Raw genomic sequence first — 11,112 nt, forward strand, 5'->3', positions numbered from 1 at the left:
AGGTTTCATGTTATTTAATATTTATTTTCATGTTATTTAATATTTATTTTGGCAATGTGGATGCCCCCAAGGGGAGCAGTATGCAGTTGTTTGAAGAATTTTCAAGTCACAGCTGGCGGCAATTTACTGTTACCAAACAAGTTGTTAATGATGGGTTGGCGGAACTGCCCGTTGGGAGGCCAGCGGTTGGCAGAGCACGCGGTTTTATAATGTTTGCCGTTTATAAATAATAAATTACCACCCTGCAATAAAGAAAGTTAAAGGAAAGAACGTGGTCAGTGTCCTTATTTGGGGGATGGTTCTAAGTATGGGCCAGCGTGGGTAGGGGTGTCCCTCCCCTCCTTCATCCGTTTGTTATTACCAACAGTCTCCACACAGCCTGGGGTTAGTAGTTTTCCGACGGTCTTTTGTTTCTGAGGAAAGAAGGACAGACATTAATGAAATGACCCCTCTCCCCACAAAAAAACTGACCCCACGCCTACGGCGAGCCTCAGGAGGACGGACCTGACGAGTAGTTCCTCCTAGCTGCATAGGCTCGTCTAAGTCCGTACAGACTAACTGCTGCTTGGGAGGGGTTACCAATCGCTCTGGTTCTTTCAACCTGTCCCTAAGGCGTCTCTCTATACGGATAGAAAGGGACATAACTGCATCAAGGGGGAAGGGGGTCTCATATAATGCAAGCACATCCTTAACCCTTTCGGATAACCCAGAGCAGAACTGACTCCTGAGAGCCGGGTCGTTCCATTGGGTATCCGTAGCCCACCTACGGAAGTCAGAGCAATACTCCTCTACCGGCCGCTCTCCTTGTAGGAGTCTCCGTTATCTTGATTCAGCCAGTGCGACTCGGTCAGTGTCGTCATATATGAGACCCAAGGCCCCAAAAAACTCATCCACTGACCGAAGAGCCTGGGAATCAGTAGGTAAAGAGAACGCCCAGGATTGCGGGTCCCCCTGCAGCAGGGAAATAACAACCCCCACCCGCTGTTCTTCATTACCAGAGGAGTAAGGGCGCAGTTTAAAGTATAATTTACAGGCCTCACGGAATGTCACAAACTTGTCCCTTCCCCCAGAAAATCTGTCAGGGAGAGGGACCTTGGGTTCCGCAACAACCTGGTTACCAGTAGCAACCGCTGGGCTTGCAGTCAGTTGCAATTGCTGCTGTTGCTGGAGGACCGACGCCTTCAATCCTACCACCTCCAAAGACAGGCCATGAAATTGTTTGGACAGAGCAGCAATTGGATCCATACTGGATTCTAAGTAGGTAAAAAATTTTTTTTTTTACCTACACAAAATAAGGGCCAGAGATAATGTAATGACCAGCGTCACGCACAGGGAGGGAAACAGGGAAAGCCCTGCCCAAGGGAGAGGGAAAGGTGGTGACCCCTAACTCACCTTGCGGCTGGCACCTGACTGCCCTGACGTCCCTAGACGGGTTCCTCACCTGTGCGGCGATCACGTGCCTAAACCCTGGCTTTCCCTAATATGAGCCCTAGATAGTGAACGGGCCGGTGGGATCGCTAGTCCGCACCACTGTCACTAAGAGGAAAACACCAGGGAGAGGACAGACAAAACAGACAAACACATACACCCAGGTGGGCGACCACAATAGACCAAAAAGGTCCAACAGGGATCCGGAGGGTAACGTTCTGGACCAACTACCAGAGAACGCAGCAACACAGCTCCAGAGGGTCAGTATAGAAGTCCAGGCAGGAAGCTCTATATCTGGCAACCAGAGAAGTGTGAGAGAGGAATATAAGGAGGTTGGGATTGCTGGACAAGGAACAGCTGAGGAGAAGGAGCTACGGATCCCTGAGTGAGCCAAAATGGTTTGCAAAGCAAACCCAGAAAGCTACCATAAGCAAAACAGCCCTATCTTACATAGAGCGCGCAGCCAACCGCTGCGACTTCCTGACCCCGGGTATAACGGAGTCAGGCGTGGTTCTCGATACCCTTGTGACAATATCTGACCATTACTACTGTGAGGTGACACATATCTGACCATTACTTCTGTGAGGGGGCACATATCTGACCATTACTACTGTGAGGGGGCACATACCTGACCATTACTACTGTGAGGGGGCACATATCTGACCATTACTACTGTGAGGGGGCACATATCTCACCATTACTTCTGTGAAAGGGCACATATCTGACCATTACTTCTGTGAAAGGGCACATATCTGACCATTACTTCTGTGAAAGGGCACATATCTGACCATTACTACTGTGAGGGGGCACATACCTGACCATTACTACTGTGAGGGGGCACATACCTGACCATTACTACTGTGAGGGGGCACATATCTGACCATTACTACTGTGAGGGGGCACATATCTGACCATTACTACTGTGAGGGCGCACATATCTGACCATTACTTCTGTGAGAGGGCACATATCTGACCATTTACTACTGTGAGGGGGCACATATCTGACCATTACTACTGTGATGGGACACATATCTCACCATTACTTCTGTGAGGGGGCACATATCTGACCATTACTACTGTGAGGGGGGCACATATCTGACCATTACTTCTGTGAGGAGGCACATATCTGACCATTACTTCTGTGAGGGGGCACATATCTGACCATTGCTACTGTGAGGGGGCACATATCTGACCATTACTACTGTGAGGGGGCACATATCTGACCATTACTACTGTGAGGGGGCACATATCTGACCATTACTACTGTGAGGGGGCACATATCTCACCATGACTACTGTAAGGGGGCATATATCTGACCATTACTACTGTTAGGGGGCACATATCTGACCATTATTACTGTGAGGGGGCACATATCTGTCCATTATTACTGTGGGGGGGGCACATATTTGACCATTACTACTGTGAGGGGGCACATATCTGACCATTATTACTGTGAGGGGGCACATATCTGACCATTACTACTGTGAGGGGGCACATATCTGACCATTACTACTGTGAGGGGGCACATATTTGACCATAAATACTGTGAGAGGGCACATATCTGACCATTACTACTGTGAGGGGGCACATATCTGACCATTACTACTGTGAGGGGGCACATATCTGACCATTACTACTGTGAGGGGGCACATATCTGACCATTACTACTGTGAGGTGGCACATATCTGACCATTATTACTGTGAGGGGGCACATATCTGACCATTACTACTGTGAGGGGGCACATATCTGACCATTACTACTGTGAGGGGGCACATATCTGACCATTACTACTGTGAGGGGGCACATATCTGACCATTACTACTGTGAGGGGGCACATATCTGACCATTACTACTGTGAGGGGGCACATATCTGACCATTACTACTGTGAGGTGGCACATATCTGACCATTATTACTGTGAGGGGGCACATATCTGACCATTACTACTGTGAGGGGGCACATATCTGACCATTACTACTGTGAGGGGGCACATATCTCACCATTACTTCTGTGAAAGGGCACATATCTGACCATTACTACTGTGAGGGGGCACATATCTGACCATTACTACTGTGAGGGGGCACATATCTGACCATTGCTACTGTGAGGGGGCACATATCTGACCATTGCTACTGTGAGGGGGCACATATCTGGACATAATTACTATGTACTGGCACAAAGGGGGAATAATTACTATGTGGGGGCATTAAGGGGACTGGGTGTGTATAGTCATGATTTGGGCAGAGTTAGAGGCGTGGCCTAGTATTAATAGATTATATATACATATTGTAAACATATCCACAAGATGTTTTTATTTGCACATCTATGTTTATATTTGTTTGTGTGGTTTGGGGGGTGGGGGGGGGGGGCAGGTATATCCTTTGCACAGGGGCCCTTTGCTGCCTGTGTCTGCCCCTGTGGCATGGTGTATGAAATATAATGAATATCGTACAGCAAATGCATGGAGGTTACACCATGTCAGACACTATAACCCCTGCGCTATGCTGTACAATATACAATATAACCCCTACACAGTGTAGCGGTATACTGTATATTGTGCGGCCCAGTCTATACATACTCCCCATGAAAACACAATAACTTGGCTTGGCCCTTGGGGATCTCACACGCCACTTCAATCATTTGGTGGGGGCTGGGGGCTAGGTCCAAGAAGATGCTGCCCCCTCTTCTTTTCTCCTCTTTTGCCACGCTGCACATATTCTCCTCTTCCAGTGGCAGCGCGGCATGAGGAAGGAGGCGGGGCCAACGGGAGCGCCGCACAGGAACGTCCTGACACTGGGTAACGTCAGGATGCTGTGGGCAGTATGGTGGGTGCCTGTTCCGAGCCCACCACAGCAATGCACACAGTGAAAATGGTGTGCATTACCGGGATGAGCTTTACGGAACAGGCACACACCATTACATGAAGTCCGGGCTGCGGCGGTGAGCGGGCCTGCAGAGGTCCTGAGCGGAGGCAGTATGTAAGCTGAGAGGCCGCACGCCCACACAGCTTACAGGGAACACTGCCCCCCTGTAGCAACGCCTATGCGCACAAGCCGCACATGGGCCACTTGGACCCCCGGACCCACCCGGGCCTCCCGTAACCCCCCATGCTGGCAACAGGGACATCCCCCCATGCTCCAACTTGCTAACAGACCCGCTAAACCACCCAATAACTACCCTAAACCCCTACCTAAATCTTCCGGAGGGCCCCCATCCACCCCATACCCCGAACTCGCTACCAACTGACCTAAAGGTCCCCGTCATCTCACCTGGCTGCCTGGGTGCTGTGTCCCCATCAGCCATAGGTCCATACTCCCGCTGCCCGTTCCTCTGCACCGATCCAGAAGACAATCCAGGAGATAGGACGTCCAGGAGCTGGCTTCTGGCTGGGAACAGGCCAGGGACGCTGAAGCTGGACTCTTCACTCAAGTCTTTAGAGGAGACGCAGCTCCCCCCTTTCTGCCCAGTTGAAGGTAAAAGCCTGCTGCCTCTCGACGCATGGCATGCAGCAACCCCATTCTGTAAGACATCTTACCATGCCGAGGCGCCCCTTCCCGCCGTTCCTGCTCTAGACCCAGCGCTGGTGTTTGCCACTGGCTGAGGTGACCTGTCTCTGCCACCTCGTGAGCTCCGCCTACAGAGCGGATTCCTTCCATGCCTGGGCGTGTGGGAGGAAACTTTCCCCGCCGCCTATAGGCGTGAAGAGTCCTCGGAAGTGCTCTTAATGCGGCGCTGAGCCCGGGGGGGACATCCCTGGGCCGTGGCAGGCGTAAAGAAGGCTGAGGTGATGCCGATAACTCAGCCGCCCCCTCAGCAACTGCTGCACCCGCTCCTGCACCCACCCGGTGCCATGAACCTCTGCTGCTGCCATCAACTCTCCTATTATGGCCTCCAACTGCTCCATCTCAGTAGGTGCGGCTGCAGCTGCCATTTGCCCTAAAATGGCTACTTATCTTCTCCCTGCCTACCTATTTACCCCTCCGTTCCCACCCCTCCAAATTAAACTGGCCAATCCCTACCCCCAGGGGTCTCCCTGAACCAACCTCCATCATGGACACCTCCGCTAAAGGCTCTGCCCCCGGTCCGGCTTTTTTGTGTGCCAATAATTATTGAAAGGGCGCTGTTTGGTACTAGTATTTTCAGGGGTACTGTTTCTGCAGTATAGAATTAGGGGGCACAGCGAACACAGTATTGGGGGGCAGGATGGGGTGTTCAGAAGGTGGGAGGAGGAGGGAGAGTAAGAAACTAAGATGTCTGTCTGTTAAACTCTGCAGAGAAAAGAGATGGCTGAAAAATCGTCATGGTGGTCTGGTCTGCATGGAGAAGATGAGGAAAGAGAACGTCTACATCAGAGGAGACGTCACTGGATGGAAGAGGTATGTGATGCCACATTACCCTTTATGTTCTGTAGCGCTATATGTAATGGTTTCTAAGTTTGTCTTTAACAGAAGGGCTGGAGGGAAGGGGTTAGGTTGAGAATTTGGCATGGAGGGAGGCGTTTTAATTTTTACCTAAGGCAGCAGAAAGGCTTGGTACGCCCCTGCCCACAAAGCACTGAGGGAAGGGGGGCCCAAGCTGAACTCTTGCACCAGGGCCTGTGAGCCTTTAGCTACACCCTTGCGTGCAACATTTCCTAAATTAGTACGCTGAGTTGTGCAAAACCCTGGGAAAGTCCAAAAGATGGTCCTTCTTTTCAGCCACTCTGGACTCCTGGACCTACAGCATCTGAATGGTCTACAGCTACACCGCTTAATCCTCATCATGCCAACTCGATGGAAGTCGACATTGCTCATGCTTAAGTGTCTGTACGAGCAGTGGAAAACCCTGAACAATTTCGTCATGCACCAGACCGCCTCAGCAGCAGCGAGCAGTTGCTGCTTCGAAATCAGGCAGTGGCAGTGCAATGAGCCAGACAGTGGTACGGTTACACGGGCGCCAAATTATGCAGTGGATCAGGATATGGGTATAATAGTCTATAGTTTTGTTCGTGATGCCAATTGCAGCGTGCGCAGGGTACTGTTACAGTGCCCTTTAAAGTGTTGTAACTCACGCCCCAGGTTAGGAATGACAGAGTGGTGTAATGTCTCTGTATGGTAGTGATAATGGTGTCAGCGGTGTCTCCTACCTGGGTACAGCTGGACTCCTGCTTGCAATAAAATGAGTGTGGTGCTAGTAGGAGTAATAGAGGGATTTGCAGCAGTAATTGAGATCTAGACCCTTGGTAAAGTTCAAACTTGTCTTTACTAGTTGCAGCTTTCATCCAAGCGAGATACAGCATTAGTCTTTGGTCCCAGCAGGTATTGGCAATGTGTGGCAGGAATTTATGCTTCTGCTCTATCATGTGCCTGGAGCTTTGCAGGAAAAGGACGTCTGCTTGTGGCAGGAATCTGGCTTCTGCACTGTCTATCTTCTGCTGTCTGGGGACTGACTAGCTGAGGAGGAATATGGCTTCTCCTGGGTCTCTGGTCTGTACTCACAGTTAGCTTCACAGGGTATGCTTCTTCCTGTAGCTGGAGTTGTCTGCTTGCTTTCTTCCAGCTAAGATTGAAGGGCTCAGGCTGAGGATGATGATCAATTGTCTCAGCCGATACAAGATCTTGCTTTGGATCCCTATATCTGAGAGCTCCTAACATGCACACCCTACCCCTAGCAGGGGTGGGCTACACTCTAACTTAACTTCCTTCTCTCCCCATGAGGCAGGATGTGGGGAAGTCCACAGCTCCTCAAAAAGGAGGGAGCTAAACTGCAATGTACTATTCCAGCCTAGAAATACTAAACTGACTCTAAGTTCCTGCTAACACATTGCTGCCACCTGCTGGTGAACATGAAGAATGACAACAAAGTACATTTACAAGGCTTAGAATGCACATTTGTGAAAATTACATCAGATGACAATGTAGAAGCTCTTAACAGGTTGTAGCGGGGTAAAAGAGTTTAGTAACAATACTCTGGGGTGTTACAGTAGCTCACCCAGGACACCTATCGGGTGCTGAAGGGTTTTGAGTTTGTCGGAAGGGACAAAGGCGGCATGAGCAATGTCATCTCCTATTTATCTTAGAACAGACGCTGATGCTCATGCAGGACGGGGCCACGGTGAAAGAAGAGAAAGTAAAGCATATTGCCGTTTACTCTATAGCTGTTGGGGACGAGGAGGATGATGAAGATGAGGATGAGAAGGAGGAGCTGCGGCTGCAAGAAGGGGAGGAGTTGTGCAGCACGACAGACCTGCAGGGTATTGCGATTGTGAGGTCCCGGTTTATGGGCAAGCGAGGGTTACTCACAGTTTTGTAGAGAAACCCTGGGCAGGCATATGACAGTGAAGGAGAGGCTGGCACAGGGGTCCTCTGGGGCACTCTCTGTATCTAGGGACCAGGCCTGATGTTGGGTGAGGTGCCCTGGATGTTGCAGATGTTTAATGTGCCTGGGGCAAGGTCCCTTTAAGGTTCGTGACGCCAGTGCCGGTAACGGTGGCACACCGATTTCTAGTTGTAATAAGTGAGGAACACGATGTTGTGGTGAACCAAACTTTTCTTCAACTTTGTACAGTTGGATGTTAATACCGTCCCTCAAATCAAGTTCCCTTCACAAGCAGGCTTACATCAACAATGGCAGGTATATTCTTTGCAAGATACTCGGAGGGTAATAATCACACACACTGAGATCAGGCCGTACCTTCTCCTCAGATATAGAGTACACTGTTCCTTAAAACTCCTGTCTGGCTTCTATCCCAAGGCCCGGACGCCCAAATGCTGGCTTTTATCCTTGGCAAATAATCTTCCTCCCGTATTTATCCTTGCTCTATATTTATGACTCTTCTGCCCATCAGCTTACTTGAGTTTAGCTGGAACTCTGGCTCTGCTTGGCTTGTGGGAACTGCAGGTTTCTCCCAGGAGGCATACTCTTCTCATGGGGTGACTCTTCTGAGCTAACTCTAGCTCAGGGACTGCAGGCAGGCTAGGATCCTTCCACTAGCCTCCTGGAGGCAACTAGAAGCCTGGACTATCTAGCTGCATGTCAGGAGGAGGCTCTCAGCATATCCTTGGCTGGTGCCTTCTCACTTCTGTCTCCACAGACTCCTGACTATGACCTAACTCCTCCCTGTCTGGGCCTGAACATTTATACTAGGGGCGCTCTATCTCCCTCTAGTGTCTAGGATGCTACACTACACCCCAATAGGCCTGCTATACATATCACAGGGGAACAATACATATAAAAGCATATAGAAAATACATTAAAATGGACGGTTAAATATACTGCCACTGTCCCTCAGGAGTAGGAGAACAACGTGGCCCAATTGACCCTTGTGTAGTGCCCACCTTTACCTAGTGGGACACTACAGTTGGAGGAAGAGGAGCAAGATGACGATGATGAGGATGGCAGCGGCCAGGACACCCAAATGTCTCAGTGGAGGGCGGAGCCAGGAAGAACTGGCTCCTCGGGCACATCCCCAATGTATGCCGCCATCCTCCAGCATCAGTACACTCACCCCCAGTGTATGCCGCCGTACACCTGCATCAGTACACTGACCCCCAGTGTATGCCGCCATCCTCCAGCATCAGTACACTCACCCCGAGTGTATGCCGCCATCCTCCAGCATCAGTACACTCACCACCAGTGTATGCCGCCATCCTCCAGCATCAGTACACTCACCACCAGTGTATGCCGCCATCCTCCAGCATCAGTACACTCACCACCAGTGTATGCCGCCATCCTCCAGCATCAGTACACTCACCACCAGTGTATGCCGCCATCTTCCAGCATCAGTACACTCACCACCAGTGTATGCCGCCATCCTCCAGCATCAGTACACTCACCACCGGTGTATGCCGCCATCCTCCAGCATCAGTACACTCACCACCAGTGTATGTCGCCATCCTCCTACATCAGTACACCTACCACCAGTGTATGCCGCCATCCTCCTGCATCAGTACACTCATCACCAGTGTATGCCGCCATCCTCCAGCATCCGTACACTCACCACCAGTGTATGCCCCCATCCTCCAGCATCAGTACACTTACCACCAGTGTATGCTGCCATCCTCCAGCATCAGTACACTCACCACCAGTGTATGCCGCCATCCTCCAGCATCAGTACACTTACCACCAGTGTATGCCGCCATCCTCCATCATCAGTACACTCACCACCAGTGTATGTCGCCATCCTCCAGCATCAGTACACTCACCACCAGTGTATGCCGCCATCCTCCATCATCAGTACACTGACCACCAGTGTATGCCGCCATCCACCAGAATCAGTACACTCACCACCAGTGTATGCCGCCATCCTCCATCATCAGTACACTCACCACCAGTGTATGCCGCCATCCTCCAGCATCTGTACACTCACCACCAGTGTATGCCGCCATCCTCCACCATCAGTACACTCACCACCAGTGCATGCCCCCATCCTCCAGCATCAGTACACTTACCACCAGTGTATGCTGCCATCCTCCAGCATCAGTACACTCACCACCAGTGTATGCCGCCATCCTCCAGCATCAGTACACTTACCACCAGTGTATGCCGCCATCCTCCATCATCAGTACACTCACCACCAGTGTATGTCGCCATCCTCCAGCATCAGTACACTCACCACCAGTGTATGCCGCCATCCTCCATCATCAGTACACTGACCACCAGTGTATGCCGCCATCCACCAGAATCAGTACACTCACCACCAGTGTATGCCGCCATCCTCCATCATCAGTACACTCACCACCAGTGTATGCCGCCATCCTCCAGCATCTGTACACTCACCACCAGTGCATGCCCCCATCCTCCAGCATCAGTACACTTACCACCAGTGTATGCTGCCATCCTCCAGCATCAGTACACTCACCACCAGTGTATGCCGCCATCCTCCAGCATCAGTACACTTACCACCAGTGTATGCCGCCATCCTCCAGCATCAGCACACTCACCACCAGTGTATGCCGCCATCCTCCAGCATCAGTACACTCACCACCAATGTATGCAGCCATCCTCCAGCATCAGTACACTCACCACCAGTCTATGCCGCCATCCTCCAGCATCAGTACACTCACCACCAGTGTATGCCGCCATCCTCCAGCATCAGTACACTCAGCACCAGTGTATGCCGCCATCCTCCAGCATCAGTACACTCACCACTAGTGTATGCCGCCATCCTCCAGCATCAGTACACTCACCACCAGTGTATGCCGCCATCCTCCAGCATCAGTACACTCACCACCAGTGTATGCCGCCATCCTCCAGTATCAGTACACTCACCACCAGTGTATGCCGCCATACTCCAGCATCAGTACACTCACCCCCAGTGTATGCCGCCATCCTCCAGCATCAGTACACTCAGCACCAGTGTATGCCGCCATCCTCCAGCATCAGTACACTCACCACCAGTGTATGCCGCCATCCTCCAGCATCAGTACACTCACCACCAGTGTATGCCGCCATCCTCCAGCATCAGTACACTCACCACCAGTGTATGCCGCCATCCTCCAGCATCAGTACACTCACCACCAATGTATGCAGCCATCCTCCAGCATCAGTACACTCACCACCAGTCTATGCCGCCATCCTCCAGCATCAGTACACTCATCACCAGTGTATGCCGCCATCCTCCAGCATCAGTACACTCACCACCAGTGTATGCCGCCATCCTCCAGCCTCAGCACACTCAGCACCAGTGTATGCCGCCATCCTCCA

Source organism: Bufo bufo, chromosome 7 (genome assembly GCF_905171765.1).
Source record: "Bufo bufo chromosome 7, aBufBuf1.1, whole genome shotgun sequence".
NCBI classification, from domain to species: domain Eukaryota; kingdom Metazoa; phylum Chordata; class Amphibia; order Anura; family Bufonidae; genus Bufo; species Bufo bufo.